Source organism: Balaenoptera acutorostrata, chromosome 10 (assembly GCF_949987535.1).
Source record: "Balaenoptera acutorostrata chromosome 10, mBalAcu1.1, whole genome shotgun sequence".
In the NCBI taxonomy this organism is placed as follows: Eukaryota; Metazoa; Chordata; class Mammalia; order Artiodactyla; family Balaenopteridae; genus Balaenoptera; species Balaenoptera acutorostrata.
In genome coordinates this window covers 104,871,616-104,889,000 of record NC_080073.1, presented here as the reverse complement: position 1 = coordinate 104,889,000, position 17,385 = coordinate 104,871,616, and the positions used below count along the sequence as shown (strand labels likewise).

At 45.9% G+C, this 17,385-nt stretch overlaps 1 long non-coding RNA gene across 1 annotated transcript in view; it reads right to left on the bottom strand.

Annotated features, from left to right (window-relative positions):
- Window positions 1–1,271: 1,271 nt before the first annotated feature.
- Window positions 1,272–17,385, bottom strand: part of LOC130709088 (uncharacterized) — a 70,713-nt gene continuing 54,599 nt past the window's right edge. The window contains exon 3 of the long non-coding RNA XR_009009563.1: window positions 1,272–2,712. This is a non-coding gene — a long non-coding RNA (uncharacterized LOC130709088). The remainder of the gene's footprint in view (window positions 2,713–17,385) is intronic.

The window sequence follows — 17,385 nt, the reverse complement described above, 5'->3', positions numbered from 1 at the left end:
AGCTACACAAACGGAAGGCAGCCTTAATGTTATATCTCCAGGGCTGCCACTTGCAAAGATGTGACCATCTGAGCATCAATATGAATAAAAACAGCAATGGACGGAAACACACCTCCACGTTCAAATCCACGTGTTCGTTCTGATACTCGAAACAACAGCAGCAATGACAATTCGCTGGTTGGAAGATACTAGGAAACCAACTACATATTTTGAAAATATTAAATAAGGGATATTTGTATATAATACTATATAATATTTTGTAAATAAAAGAGTGAAGCATGGATCTGGCCTTTCCTGTATGAAACGTACCTTAGGTAATCAAAGAGTTGACGAGGGAAAGCTTCTTTATAGAAGCATTCCAGTGAACAAAATGAGGAAAAAAGGATTTTAAAAATTAGAAAACCACTTTTTTGCATAATCGGCATGACAGCATAATCCCGGCAATGATCGTGAAAAACCAGGCGTTCCGCGGTCCCCAGCTGAGGCACACAACACCATCTGTGAAGTAGTCTTGACCAAACAATCGAACCCAAGCTCTAACCTCCAGAAATCCAGAGGACAGAGCTACAGGCTAAAAGATACCATGGGAATGCAATTAGCAAAACCCAGACCTACAGGACAAATAATTTGGTTTCTTCAACAAATACAAAGTGGGGTGGGGAGGAGAAAGGGAGAAATTAGAGATTAGATTAGAAGAGACTTAAGCGGCATATCAGTCAATTACAGTGATTTGAACTTCTTTGGATCCTGATTTGAAAGAACTATAAAAAAAATATGAGACAATCTGAAAAATATTTTAAATGAATGGATATTTGATGATGCTAAGTAATTGTTAATTATTTTAGGTGTGATATTGTCATAAATGTTATTTTTTTGGAAGAGTTTTACTATTTTAGAGGGCTATAGTGGAGTGCTTATAGACAAAATGTGATAGCTGAGATTTGCTTCAAAATAATCCACAGGGAATGTATACATGTAAAAAGGTTGGATATGTGTTGATAATTGGGGTGGGTTTTTTTTTTGAGTTGATAACTGTTAAGCTGGGTGCTGAATACATGAAGATTTATTATACTATTTTTCTTCTCAATATTTATGAAAAGTTTATGAAATTTTCCATTGTATCTCCCCCAATTTTTATCTCTAGGATAGTTAATGTATATATTCCACCCAGTAAATATTTTATTTAGTGCAAACCTGTACCAGTGATGTAGGTAAGACTAGCCAACCTGTCTGGACTCAGTTTCCAATCCTGGGTCAGTGATTTACAGGCTCCTGCTGGGGCAGGTGTGGCAAAGGTCCACAAAATAAGCAAGTTCAATTCAATACTCCATTAAGCATGAAAGATGTGTAAGAAGCAATTTTTGACCACTAGTATCTTACCACCCAGTTTGTAGGCAAGAGACAAGAGGTGTGCGTACATGTAAGTGGGGATATTCACCCACATTACATCAAGAATACCAAGCGGAGGCCACCTCCGTCACTCGGGGGTGACACACACCCTCTGCGTCATAACCAGGTTGCGAGAAGCTCTTGTGAGCACGTCGGGCGGCTTCCCTGTCATATTCCGCCTAACGGTCTAGTTCATTCTGAAAGCAGGCTTGTTTTAGGTTAAAGTTCACCGCAGATTGACTAGAAAATGATTCCTCCAGCTGGGATGCTGGAACGCACGTCTTGTTCCTGGGGTGCATCCATGGTTATTCAGCAGCCCTCTCTGTCTCCTTGAGGGGTCAGCACAAGTGAGAGGGACGCAGACACCTCACAGGACGGACAGTGGGGGGCGCTGTCCCCAAGTACAACCGTGCCAGCATCACACACGCTGGTACTGGCACCTTTACTGAAAAACCACGTGCCCAACGCCAAACGGTTCATTCTGTCAAGTCCCACATCCACTTCACCTTGTTTTATGGGCAGAGGATGCAAGTAGGAGCTGAGGGAACAGCGGTAGAAGAGCCGGCAGTGAAAACGCACGGTGAAGAGTTTTCAGAGGTAAAAATAAGTAGACACTCCGTTGGTCCTTGAACCAGTGTTCTCCTCTCAAGCACTCACTGCCCTTCCAGCTGCCGGGTGATCAGAGCTTGGAACAGTGCTCAGCCCAGCTGTGAGGCGGCAGCCCCCATCGCTGCCATTTTCAGGGAAAGCTGCTGTGCAGGGGCCACGTGTGCACTCGGGTCTTGGGGTCTCTCTCGGGTAGGAGAGATTCTGAGGACTCGCAAGTGATGACCAAGGGCCACCTCAGCCGTGGGTGGAGCAAGGAGCTCAGAGCTGCAGTTGACTGTGTCGTGCGTTGTTCTCTCGATTCCTGGGTCTGGCTCCTCTTTTTCCACGCCAACCCCTAGTCACCGCGCAGGGCCGTGTCCGCTCACAGCTGGTTCATTTCCAAAACAGACTTATGGCTGCACTGCCCTCGTGGGAAGGACTCTGCTGCTTTCAGGTCTGGTTTTTCAACTTTTTCTTAATCTGGGAGGTCATTACAGCGCAGGTGTCTCTTGTTATAGCTCCACTTTCAGAACTGAGCTCCCTGCTCAGCTGGACCAGGACTCCAGGGCTTTTCTTAGTTGCACTGTTCTTTTACTCCCAACTTCAGGCAGGAAAATGCAGGCCTCCCTCGTCCTTGGCAATCAGACCAGAGCAGAGTTGAGACCCCTCCCCCCAGGAAGTGGCTGAGAGCTCGGAGCCCACGGCATCTTCTGGACAGAGGGCCTGCAAAATAGCCTGAGGACACAAAAAGCCGGTCTCAGAGACCTTATTGAAAATTCTGCCTCTGTTTCCATCATTTCAGTAATTCAGATAATCTCTTACAGGTCATCTAATGCCTTAGCTTTCTCCCCCGTGCCACACCCACAGCTACAAAACTTTCTGCTTTCACCATTTATTTGACACTTAGAACTATATGATCAGCTTGGCTCGGGATACGTTCTGATTCCCGAGCTACGCTGTGAAGGGGTGAGCCCCGCCCGTAGCAGGACTGTGGGGCGGAATGGTGACCATTTAACCTCTGCAGGCAGCATTTCACCTTGAGTGGAGAATTCTTTTTTGACAAAACCTTTTGAGGTACTATTTTGTTGCGGGGGGGGGGGGGGGGGGCGGGGCGGAGGGGAAACAGCCCTTGGGGCAAAGCCAAGATGGATGGGAGTAAAACTATAAGAACAAAATTGTTCTGGTTAATATATTTACTCAGGGCAGCGCAAGACTGAATGGCTAGGAGACCCTAGACCAGAAAACAAAAACAAAACAAAAACAGTAGATGGGGCTTCCCTGGTGGCACAGTGGTTAAGAATCCGCCTGCCAATGCAGGGTACACGGGTTCGAGCCCTGGTCCGGGAAGATCCCACATGCCGCAGAGCAACTAAGTCCGTGCACCACAACTACTGAGCCTGCGCTCTAGAGCCCGTGAGCCACAACTACTGAGCCCGTGTGCCACAACTACTGAAGCCCGCCTGCCTAGAGCCCATGCTTCGTAACAAGTGAAGCCACCGCAATGAGAAGCCTGCACACCGCAATGAAGAGTAGCCCCCGCTCGCCGCAACTAGAGAAAGCCCGCACACAGCAACAAAGACCCAACGCCGCCAAAAATAAATAAATAAAAAAAATTTTTTAAAAACCAAAAACAGTAGATGGAGGAGTAGGAAACAGCGGGGAGCAGAAGGGCTTGATCAGCAGGGGCTTCATCGGGGGTGGGGTGTGTTCACTTGGGGAAAGTTTTGTGGGGCAGTAGCTCAGCCCCTCCATCACCCCCTCGTGCACGCCACCTCCTCAAACCTGGGGGAAGAAGGAGCCCCCAGTGGGGGGCTGCAGGTTCAGGAGGAACAATCTGGGGAAAGGATTCCAGAGCAAGAGGCTAGAGGCGACTGCGAGAACCTGGAAACTCCCCCACCTCCCTGCAAATATGGGCAGGATGCTGGTTTTCCCAGCGTTTGTGAACTGGGGGTTTGCGGAACTTCATTTACATTTCTACACTTCTGTGTCGTGACCCCAGCGGCGAGAGGACTGGGCCCGTCTCTGCAGCTGACCATCGATGCACCCGCCTCCCGCAGGCCCAGGATCCGATTCAGCAAAATTCGTGCTGAATTAATTTTGGTGACTGTGAAGATGCTGGTTTTAAATTGGGCAAGAAGAGCCTGCATACAGATCTGTCTGTCCCTTTGGGGCCTAGAGTCTGGCTGGTGAACAAGACCTTTTTCATTTGGTGCCATAAATAACACATTCAGGAAGATTCTGTCAATTCAGTCCTGCGGAAATATTGGCGTCAGAATTAGCAACACTGCACCCTTTGTCCGACAGGAGCCCTGGAATAAAGAGCCCACTAATACCCTCCCAGCGGACTTTATTAATCACACCTTACAAAGGAGCCCTGTTTGCTAAGAGGTTGATACAAAGAGGTTGATACATAGTCTGCTAGTCATTTTTCTTTGCCATATAGTTACTTTTTAAACAAATTAAAAGAATCATCTGTAAGTGTTTCATTATAAAAAATACTATAGTCACAGAACTTGGAAAACCAAGGGGAGAAAAGAATCACACACTTCTCCCATGCTGGCACAAGCCATGTGAGCACAGTAATCTATTTCTAGGAACATTTTGATATACTTCTTTGCAGTTTTTCATTGTTTAATTTTTTTGAAAATTATAAAAACTTGCAAACATACAGAAAATAATATAACTGGCACCTCCATGCTGACTGCTAAAATTAAAAACCTGCTAGCATTTTACTATGTAATTGTATACATGCAATCACTGTATCCCTCTCTTTTAAATAGATAAAAGGATGACAGATATAGCAAAGGCGCCCGCCCTGGGATCCCGTCCACACACACACACCCACACGTTGGTGGCTGTGTGATTCTTCATTGTTTACTGCATATTACGTGTACCCATAAACATCTACTGTGTTTTTGTGTCTTTGAAATATACCTAAGTCATAACCTCTTATATCTTTTTGCTCTTTATTTTTCCTTCCAACGTGATGTTATTGCAACTCACACTGTCTACCTTCACCTGGGGTGTCAGTGCAGCGGCCCATCCCCTCCCGGCCTCCAGCACACCGCCCTGCTGCAGCCGTAAAGCCGGTCATGGCTCAAGACCGTCCCCAGCTTCACCCTTCTCCAGTGGCCGCCCCATCAGAGCTCATCCTGGTCAGCTCAGGTGACAGGGGCACACCGTTCCTTTCCCAGGACCATCCATCAGTTCCAGACAGGACTCCAAACCGCGCCCCCTCCCCAACCCTTCTCACACCCGTGCCCTCCGCACTCATCCCCTTCCTTCTTTGTAGGCCATGTTTGCGTCCACCTCCCAGCCTTTGCTCATACCATTTCCACAGCCTGGAATATCCTCCCCTCTTGACCTGTTCAATCCTTCACAACCAGGCTCAAGACCTCTCCTGCATGAAGCCTCCCCTGCCACCCCAGGCTTCCCGCTGTTACTTTCATTGTGCTCTCCGGCCAGAGTTACTGGGACTCCAGGGTACCTACTCATAAATACAGAGAGGTGGGACACGATACCCAGTGGTGACTACCGTTTATTGAACTTATTATATACTAGCCAGTGTGTATGTTTCCACGTCAATCTCCACCACAAGTCGGAGAGGTAGGTATTATTAGCAAATGTCATGTATTCACATTCTAAGATCCTGAAATTTGAGATTGATGGCATCTCACAACTGCAGTTGCCTGGATGAAGTCTGACTTCTCCAGGGAAGATCCGCATTTGCTTCTGCCAGCATCAGGGAGCACCACAGAGGCCACTTTAAAATGGATGCTATGCTCGCAGGTGCGAATTCAGTCCACTGACGGATCACAGTAGGCTATGGCTTCAAATCTTCACGCGAGTTTTATTTCCTTGCTTCCCCACGTGCCCAGGTGGAGGCAGGTGTGCTTCCTCGCTCACGTGTCTGCATGGCTGAGTAATTTCTCTTTACCCCGCACAGTGAATGATTTTAGTGTCTCAGCTCTGCACACGGGTCTCCACTAGACTCTCCATCTCAGGCATTTTTAATTTCTTAGTGGTGTAGAATACAATGCTCTATGAAATCACGGCTTGCATCTTCAGCTCTGTGATATAGGAATCTCATTCACAAATGAGAAAAAAAATGAAGGACTTAGTTCAGAGCCTGTGGATGTAGGTGAGTGAAGGAAAAGCACAGCGGCACTCACAGACGCTTGTTGATTTATTCATCGGTGGCTGCGTCTGACTCCACATTCCTGGAAATTAGTCTAGATTCTCAGTTGATCCACTTCACTCTGAATCCCAAGCTCAGGTGAGCAGTCTTTCCAGGAGGTACACACAGCTTCGTATACAAACTCACTTAGGCCAACAAGCGACATTCAATTTGTCCTCATTTTGATCATCAATCAGGGATGAAGAGAGAGGAAGCTGGAGCACATCTCAGAGCAGAGCAGGGGGCTGGGGGCGGGGTGGGTGCGGGATCTTAGCTCACCTTCCACCTCCAGCTCAGATACTCTGAAGGCCAAGTTCTCTGAGATCTCCCATCCACACTCAAGCTGGCTTTAAAATTCCTGTCCGAAGTCATTTTCTTCCACTTGTTATTGGTTAAGCGTTCTTTCAGAGCAAACAACAAGTTCGAGGACTCTTCAGCAATTCCACACTCAACAACACAGGTGAATCTCAGAGACATACTGTTGCACAAGTCCACTTAAGTAAAGTTCAAAATAAGCAAAGTCAACTCCCGGTGACGAAGGTCAGCAGAGGGTTCCCCTGTGGGAGGGCAGGGATGGAAGGGGCTCACAGAGGGCTCCTGGGACGCTGCTGATGCTATTTCCATATCCGTTTGCTTTGCTACATTAGTGTGTTCATTTCGAGGACATTCTTGGAGCTCAATCCTCAGACATTGTGCACTTCTCTGTATGAATTATGCTCAACTAAAAGGTTTACTTTAAAAAGGTAAATCAAAAGTATTCTGTATATATAACTGTATAACTGAATCACTCTGCTGTACACCTGAAACTAACAACATTGTTACAATCAACCATGCCCCCATATAAAATAAAATTTTTTTTAAAGTATTCTGAAAACAACTGAGGTTTTTGGAGATTACTCCCAAAGGGGAACAAACTCATAAAGGGAGGAAGGCAGTGAGGAAAACAGAAAGATGAGGTGATTGGAATAATGGGACCAGTTGGAGCTGCTGGGAATCAGATCTCAATACGGATTCCCAGCTGGGCTTCATTCTAAAGCAGCGTTCATGCCCCCGTCAACGCTGCTAGGATGGCAGCCGCCTTAACGCACTTCTTTTTTTTAAGAGTATTAGTCATTTTATTTTTATTTGTTTATTTATTTATGGCTGTGTTGGGTCTTCGTTTCTGTGCGAGGGCTTTCTCTAGTTGCGGCAGGTGGGGCCACTCTTCATCGCGGTGCGCGGGCCTCTCACTATCGCGGCCCCTCCCATTGCGGAGCACAGGCTCCAGACGCGCAGGCTCAGTAGTTGTGGCTCACGGGCCCAGTTGCTCCGCAGCATGTGGGATCTGCCCAGACCAGGGCTCGAACCGGTGTCTCCTGCATTGGCAGGCAGACTCTCAACCACTGCGCCACCAGGGAAGCCCCGTAACACACTTCTAAGATGCTGTTTTAGCAAGCATTCGAAGGGAAAACTGAAAACAAGGCTGGCCATTTCCAGAGACAACCGGTGGCTTTTCCCCGGCCTCGGGCCTCCCCCCAAGTGCAAGGGCTGATGTAGGCGCAGCGGCTGCCGTGGGCGCCCGAGGTGTCTACCCTGCCCTGCGCTGTGAATCTCTTACTGGTTGACGGGTTCAGTGCTCAGAGGGGTCGTGGGCAGGACAGGCGGCTCAGGAAAGCATTTCAGGGTGCTATCCGCCCACCCTATGGAAGGGCTGGTGCAGCTGCGCCGTGACCTCACCGGGGAGCCTGTGCTCCCTCCAGGCGTAAGGGAGACATTTCAGGCTGTCAGGGTAGCGAACTGAAGCTTTATGAAGCTGACAGCATTGATGGCAAGAATTTTTATGCATCGCCTAGGTCCCCGTCTCTCTGGGTTGGTTTGTGATACGTACAGGTTTGTGTGCAAACACACCACCCATCTGTTCCCACGGAAATTTATATCCAGTTCTGTGGACTCTTTCTCCCACTTACAAAGCAGCCTGTGTGCAGAGGGGGAGTGACCCCGAGATGTGGAGATTTATGCTGGGACCAGCCCAGGGGAGGGGACAGGGATCCAGGGACCCGGCGAGGCGGAAAGCAGAGCTGTGTCTGCAGTGCTCGGGGACGTGTGTGCATCTTTGTTTGCCGGGGAGAGAAGGGGACTTCCTGCACGAGCCCTGTTGCCTGAGGCTTAGGGAGAAAGCTGAGACTCTATTTCCTGTTTCCAAGGAAAGAAAAAAATCCATCAAGCAAATGACTCAAGGTTCAGCTCCAACCGCAGGATGGGGCTTTATGTGCAGTCCTGGGTCTGGTTCCTGAGCCCCTTGGAATCACTCAGTGAACTGTCTTGTAAATGACAACCTGACAGCCAGTCACTGACACCTGCCACATCCAGAAGCCTCCAAAATTGCTTCCAGACACACCAGCGTTTTTCTTTTTTTTTTTTTTTCACCACGCAAGCGTTTTTCTTTTTAATGTTGTTAGGAACCAAGGGGAAGTTGTGAGACTGCTGATTCCCAGCACACGTTACACGGAACGGCCGCAGGAAGATGACGCTTTGCTCTGTGTATGGCAGAATGTGGTGAGATGCCATTTCTGGCTTGGAGCCTGTGGCCTCTCTAGGCAGCGACGCCCCGGAAGGACCAGCAGAAGAGCAGCCCGTGCCGCAGGGCAGGTGCACTTGCCCAGTTTCCTCATCTGTGCTGAAGCAGGGTCCCACTGTTTTCTCCGAGGACCGTCCTGCCCCGGAGACAGAGCTGCTTGCTTCTTAACAGCGCAGCAGCTGGAGAAAACCCAACTTTTTCTTCCTTTACAGCAGTATGTGTTCTCCGGGAAATACGAGGCACGATTCTTGCCAACCGTCCTGGAAACCCTACCTCCTGCCTCACCCCGCGGTTATGCGGATGTAGACGCGGCTTCCCGAAGGCGAAGGCGAGCAGCCCGGCTCAAAATCGCATCCTCCCACCACGGTGGGTGGCCGGCAGCTTAAAAGTTAACATCTCGACCATTTTTGCAGAAGCGACAGCTGTCTGGAACACGCATGTTTAGCGCACACGAATTTAACACGTCTCCCCAAGGCAGCAGACTCGTCCCTCCTTCTGAGCGTGCTGAATACACGTGAGCAGGAGACGAGGAGTCCGAAGCCCCAGCTCCCAGCCCAGCCTCGCGACGAACACGCTGGAGACCCCCTGAGCCGTCGCTTCCATGCCTGCAAAACGGGGGTCCAAAATACGCCTCCTTCAAAGAAGTCAAGGAATTTTACATTTTTTATTTTTCTTTAATTTTATTGAAGTATAGTTGAGTAGGAATCTTAAATATATGAAAAAAGGTATGGGAGAGGTCCGGAGAAACTCCACAACCAAAATGTTATATTACTAAGCTATGAAACATGGCCCATGTAACTTGTGATGATGAATTGAACAAAACGACTGCTGTGATTTTTACTGATCTGTTCATACCGTTTCCATGAATAATAACTAGCTAGCAGAAATGGATGCATCAGGGATTCAAAACTATTGATTGGCTGGGCAGAGAACTGGGGGAAGGAAGTGGCAAAATTTTTGTTAACTTATAAAAAATTTAAAAAGGAAAAAAATGGAGATATATGTGCTTAAGACACACATAAGAGGGTGACAAAAAGAAGAAGCACAGCTCAGGCTAGAAGAAGCCAGGCAGTGGAGGACAGGAAGGAGGTCGCTTCCTGAATTCCCGTCGGGCCCAGTGGAGAGGGTCGGTCATCTGTGTCCACTTTCCCTCCCCAGCTGGATGACGGGTGCCTGAAGGCAAGAACTTTCATGGCTGGGGCCTGGTGCCTGAGCCCACGGCTGGCAGGGTGGTCCCCGCTCTGTGGACTGGTGCAGATGCTTCAGTCCAAGTTCACCCTGTAGAGGGAGGAGGAAGGTCCTGGCAGCCGCTGGTCAAGGTCCACTATGTCTGGTCCACCGAGCTGGGCTGCTGTCACTAGAAAGAAAATGACTCAGGGTCGGCTGACCACGGAGTCCTGGCCCATCTAGCTGAAGCCCACTTCACGGGACTGCTGTTTGGAGACCCCTCCCCCTCTGCTGTCACTCTCTCCCCCTCCTTACTCTGCACCCTCCTGGGTCTCTTCTACCCCTCAGCTCTCCTGGAGGGTCCTGGCTCCACCAGGGGGTCCACAGCCATGTCCTGGAGGTCATGTTGAACATGGCACTCAAGTTCTTCCATCGCAGAAAGACGTTGGGAGGAGGAGCACGGTATGTTTGCAAGCTGCGCTGATGCCTCCTTTGGGTTTCATACAAACAAAACTCCACTTCGTCTCACCACACACCTCCTCTCGCTCTAGACACGGAGGCGGAAGGGGAGCCAGTCCTGCCTTTGCTCCTTAAATATTTCCGGTGATTGTAGCATCAGACTCTGCCCCTTTCAGGTCCTGGCAAGTCACCTGGCTAGGAGGGCGGCCTTTCTAATGTCCACAGAATCCTGAAACATAGATGCTGCTAAATTCACCTCTCCTCATGGCCCATTGCCAAGGAAAAACAGGCTCTATTTTCATTTAGAGGTCTTTGGAGACAGGAGGGCGGATGAAGTGACCTCCGGAACTCCAGGCTAGGCTCAGGAAATTCTGACAAACTCAGAAATGTAGGTTTAAGATACCAGCAGCCTTCACACAATGAGACCCTTTTTAGCATTTGCTGCTGCAGGCTGATGAGCTGAATTAATCACTGTTCTTTGCAATCAACTAAGGAAAATGGCCGTTCCTTCAAAAAACAGCTGTCAGCAATGACTATAAATTGGTTCATTTTATGTGCAAAGATGCCCTGTGATAGGTTGTCAGCTCAATGAATTCTTACTTCGATGTGACTTGAAACAGAATGTTGGAAGTGACAAGCTGTGAATGAACAAGACGGGGTAATAAGCAGCAGTGTCTCAGTCACACTAAGGCACCACGAAGAGATACAAGGGGTGAATTTTAAAGTTGACGGGTAAAAGTCATGATCCTAACTATGATGACTAAGGTTTATTGAACACTCGTTATGTCCTCGGCACCGTACTAAGTACATTATTTGCCTTATCTCAACTACCATTAAAATATATCCAAGCAGGTCTGTTTGCTATTGAGACCTGCCAGGGCTTCATCAAAATCACAGGCCCATGTCAATGGTCTAAATGTACCAATTAACAGACAGAGATTATCAAGGTGGATCAAACTGTATGTTGTCTACAAGAAACCCACTTTAAATATAAAGTCACATACAGATTAAAAGTAAATGGATGGAGAAAAGTACACCATGCTAACCTAATCAAAAGAAAGCAGGAGTAGCTACATCAATTTCAGGCAGAACAGACTTCAAAGTAAGAAAAGTTTCAGGGATAACGAAGGGCATTACATTTGGATAAAGGGGCTGATTCTCCAGGAAGACATAACAGTTCTTAAAGAGTATGTGCCGGGACTTCCCTGGTGGCGCAGTGGTTAAGAATCCGCCTGCCAATGCAGGGGACATGGGTTCGAGCCCTGGTCTGGGAAGATCCCGCATGCCATGAGCAACTAAGCCTGTGTGCCACAACTACTAAGCCTGCGTGCCACAACTACTGAAGCCTGCGCGCCTAGAGCCCGTGCTCTGCAACAAGAGAAGCCGCCGCAATGAGACGCCCGCACACCTCATTGAGAGAGCCCACATGCCCTGGACCCTGAGGGCCACAACTAGAAAGAGAAAAAAAATATCTGCACACCACAACTAGAGAGAAGCCCACGCGCCGCAATGAAAGATCCTGCATGCTGCAACTAAGACCCAATGCAGTCAAAAAAAAAAATTAAATTAAAAAAAGAAGAAAGGTCTAAAATCAGCAATATAACTTTCACCTTAGGAAACTAGAAAAAGAAGAGCAAATAAAATCCACAGTAAGCAGAAGAAAAGAATATGAATTAGAGCAGAAATCAATGAAATTTAAAATAGGAAATCAGTACAGAAAATCAATGAAACCAAAAGGCGGTTCTTTAAAAAGATCAATAAAATTGACAAACCTCTAGCCAGGCTAACTAAGAAAAAAGAGAGAGAATACAAATTACTGATATCAGAAATGAAAGAGGGATATCATTTGCATATTCCAGTATGAAAAACTCTGTGCCCACAAATTTCATAAACCTAGGTGAAATGGACAAATTCCTTAAAAGATACAATCTGCCAAAACTCACACAAGAAGAAATAGACTATCTAAACAGGCCCGTATCTATTAAACATCTTGAGTCAATAATTAATAACCTTCCAAAACAGAAAGCACCAGACCCAGATGGGTTCACTTGTGAATTCTACCAAACATTGAAAGAAGAAATGATATCAATTCTCTACAGCCTCTTTCAGAAGACAGAAGTGGAGAGAATACTTCCTAACTCATTCTATGAAGCAAGTATTATACCAAAATCAGACAAAGACATGGGAAGTAGGGAAATCTACAGAACAATATCTCCCATGAACATAGATACAAAAAATTCTCAACAAAATATTAGCAATGTATAAAAAGAATTATACACCATGACCAAGTGGGATTTGTTCCAGGTATGCAAGGCTAGTTCAACATTAGAAAATCAATAAATATAATCAATCACATCAACTAACTAAAAAATAAGTTACATGATTATGTCAACAGATGCACAAAAAGCATTTGATAAAATCCAACATCCACCCATGATAGAAATTCTCAGTAAACTAGGAATAGAGAGAAGCTTTGTCAACTTGATAAAGATTACCAAAAAACTGACATACTTAATGTTAAACGTGAAGCTTTCCCACTTACATAAGTTACAAAGCAAGGATGTCCCCTCTCACCACTCCTTTCCAAAGAGTGGAAGTCTTTCCTAATGCAATAAGGCAAGAAAAGGAAATAAAATGTTTACAGACTGGGAAGGAAGACATAAGCCTGTCTTTGTTGACAGGTGATATGATGACTAAGTAGAAAATCTAAAAGAATTGACAAAAAACCTCCTGGAGCTAATTGATTATAGTAAGGCTGCAGGATATATTGTGTTAATATACAAAAGTCAATTGCTTTCCTTTATATTAGCAATGAACAAGTGGAGTCTGAAATTAAAAGCACAATACCATTTACGTTAGCACTCCCAAAATGAAATACTTAGGTATAAATTTAACAAAATACGTGGGACTTCCATGGTGGCACAGTGGTTAAGAATCCACCTGCCAATGCAGGGGACATGGGTTCAAGCCCTGGTCTGGGAAGAGCCCACATGCCACAGAGCAACTAAGCCCATGCACCACAACTACTGAGCCTGCACTCTAGAGCCTGCAAGCCACAACTGCTGAGCCCGTGTGCCACAACTACTGAAGCCCATGTGCCTAGAGTCCATGCTCCGCAACAAGAGAAGCCACAACAATGAGAAGCCCACACACCGCAACGAAGAGTAGCCCCTGTTCGATGCAACTAGAGAAAGCCCACGTGCAGCAATGAAGACCCAATGCAGCCAAAAAAAAAAAAAAAAAAATACATACAAGATCTACATGAAGAAAACTACCAAACTCTGATGAATGAAATCAAAGAACTAAATAAATGAAGAGGTATTCCATGTTCATGAACAGCAAGATTCAATACTGTCAAGATGTCAGTTCTTCCCAATATAATCTACAAATTCAATACAATTTCAGTCAAAATCCTAGAAAACTGATTCTAAAGTTTATGTGACAGGCAAAAGACCTAGACTAGCCAACACAATATTGAAGAAGAACAAAGTCAGAGGCCTGATATTACCTGACTTCAAGACTTACTATAAAGCTACAGTAACCAAGGTAGTGTGATATTGGTTAAAGACTAGATAAATAGATCAATGGAACAGAACAGAGAACCCAGATATACACCACATAAATATAGTCAACTGATCTTTGACAAAGGAGCAAAGGTAATACAATGGAACAAAAATAGCTTTTTTAACAAATGGTGCTGGAACAACTGAACACCCACATGCAAAGAAATGAATCTAGACAGACCACACTCTCTTCACAAAAATTAATTCAAAACAGATCATGGACCAACCTGTAAAACACAAAATAATAAAACTCCTAAAAGATAATATAGGAGAAAATCTAGGTGACCTTTGGTATGGTGATGACTTTTTACATTCAACACCAAAGGCATGATCCATGAAAGAAAAAATTGATAAGTTGTACTTCCTTAAAATTAAAAACTTCTGCTCTGCAAGAGACACTGTCAAGAGGATGAGAAGACAAAACCACAGACTGGGAGGAAATATTTGCCAAACACATATCTAATAAAAGACCGTTATCCAAAATATACAAAGAGCTCTTAAAATTCAACAGCAAGGAAACAAAAACCTGATTAAAAAATGGGCCAAGGATCTTGACACCTTGAAGACATACAGATGGCAAATAAGCACATGAAAAGATGCACCATATCATATGCCTTCAGGGAAATGCAAATTAAAATAACAATGAGATACAGGTACACTTCTATTAGAATGGCCAAAATCCCAAACACCAAATGCTAGCAAGCGTGTGGAACAAGAGGAATTCTCATTTATTGCGGGTGAGAATGCAAAAGTGTACAGCCACTTTGGAAGACAGTTTGGTGGTTTCTTACAAAACCAAACATACTTCTTACCATACAATACACTAATTATGTGCCTCGGATTTATCCAAAGGAGTTGAAAACTTAGGTGCACACAAAAACCTATGCGTGAACATTTATAACAGCTTTATTCATAATTGCCCAAACTTAGAAACAACCAAGATATGTCTTCAGTAGGTGAATGGTTAAATAAATGTGGCTCTTGAAAAAAGCATTCAGTAGAAGTTTCATGTCCCTGATAAACTCCAGATAGCCACTTTGAGAGACATAATGGTCTCCTTGAAGTACTCCTTTCTATTTATTTATTTAGTTATTTATTTTTAATTTTTTTTTATTTTTGCCACACTGCCCGGCTTGCAGGATCTTAGTTCCCCGACCAGGGATTGAATCCAGGCCCCTCGCAGTGGAAGCACAGAGTCCTAACCACTGCAAAGCTAGGGAAGTCCCTTATTTATTTATTTGTTTGTTTATTTATTTATTTATTTTTAGGTTGTGCATTTTTTTAAGTTGACGATTAGTACATCTCCTTTCCCTGCTTCCTCCTCCTCCCCCTCGATCTCCTCCTCATCTTCGTTAGACAGTTTTACGCATTGAGGTTTAATGGGCACACAATACATGGAACATATGTAAATCATATAAAAAGGTGTTTTGACATGTGAAGTCATCATGGAACTGTGACCTCATCAAGACAATCAAGACAGTGAACACAACCATCGCCTCCAAAGGTTTCCTCACACCCCTTTGTAATCCTTCCCACTGCCCTCTCTTCAGCCAATCACCGATCTGCTTTCTGTCACTCAGTCAACTCCCTTGTAAATTCCAGTCTGGCAAATAGGTCTCTGTCTTGCTCCAGGCCTTAATTTCTCTTAATTCAAGGCCCTTGGCAGACTCACACCTCACACCAACTTTTAAAAGTCTTTCCATCACCCCTTCTTATATTTAAAGAGGGATATTTCTCCCCTCCATGTACATAAGGACTCACATTTGAGGCCCTTTAATTATGTCTCCCATCTTTATAAATTTTCAATCTTGCCCTCATCCCATAAGGGCTGGAGGCCAGTTGGAGGGCACATACACTCCTGGGATCTGCTAACCATAGAGTGTTCCATGGACCAGGCAGCTTCTCGTCTGATATGGGTCATTGGAGCGCCAAACTTCCACCACCCCCAGCACAGAAACAAAAAAATCTATTTAGTGCAGCTGCACACCATTCTGCTGCTGTTGGTCTTATGACTATTGGTCTGGGTGCTTTTATTGGTTTCAACCAGACATGACACGTGCTGAGGTCCACACGCCACCATGTTTGAGTAACAGAAGCCCCACAACCCAAAGACCTCAATGGCTTGCCCATCACCACCTAAACCTACAACTGAGGGGAAGGGCCCATGGTAATCGGCCGACTCAGAGGGCCTGCCTGCAGGCTCACGCTGGAGCTGCAACCTTAGCCACAGATATTTTAATTGGCAAATCACCTTACACCCTATTAACGTCATAGACCCTGATCAGGCCCTATGATTTAAAACCTGTTGCAATAGAACCCTTCTTATCACCCATCTGGGCAAAACCTCGGATCGCTGGAAACTTTTAGATTCAGCCACGCCTAACTGGGGCTTTAATAGACAGTTGGGCTCTGGCATGGATGCCAATATCACCTGTACTGGCTGTGCACCCATGAGCACCTTGACAGAAAAGTTCTTTACAAGTTAAGCTCCAAGGCCCAAAGTTGCCTTCAGATTACACAAGTGGCTTAGCCTCATTACAATAACACAAAGAGCCACAAAAACAAGATCCTCACCAACTTGAGGGCGTATCCAATTGGAAAGGATACCCCAGTCCCATGTCCCAGTTGATATCACTGTGGCCCAGGAGCTTGCTCTGGAGATGACTTCGCCCTCTGCACCAGAGGTGACTTTACCCCAGACTCTAAAACCTCCACCCAGCAATGCCTGCAGACTGCCTCTCCTAAGGTGCTGACGACTTGGACACAGGACATTACTGCTCTTTTGTTCCTTTGATATTAGGAATTTAATTTTGTTTCTTGAGCTTTCTACTTTCTGCTTAGCCCGTGATTCTGGTATATTCCTTGCTCTCTGCCAAAGGTACAGCATAGGCTTCCGTGCCCAGAGGGAATGTGGGAGAGGTTACTGCTATCCCTGTCGTTCTAAAATTAATGGAGATTACTGCTTTCCCCAGTAGGCACCTACCTCATACCAGGCAACTCCTCAACCCCTTGAAGAGAGGACTACCCATTCCCCAGACCCTTCCCCCACTCCCTTCTCCAGCTTTCCACCAAAACCTCCATATGATGTCCAAGTATCACGAGGCCAATTGTATTAACTATGTCTCTTATTTTCTGTATTCTGATTCTTTGGCATCTGGAGGTTTGCTGACCCTGAAGGGACTGTACTTCCCAAGGTCCTAGAGATAGTACACAGCTCACCCCCAAGAGCACACCTTTTAGATGCAAACCAACCAATCCAGAGCCCACACCCCAACCACCTCCTTTATCAGCTCTCGCACTCCGGACCACTGTCAACCTGCCCCAATCACCCCAGAGCCAGGTACCAGACAACCAGACAGCCCCTATGCCCCAGAACCTGTTGAAATTATTAAGTCTACCCAATCCTAAGCCCACTTACCCATTCCTTCTAGCAGAAACCACAATAAAGGCTCTTACCAGTTTCCTCTTCTCCCTCTGCCCCATGA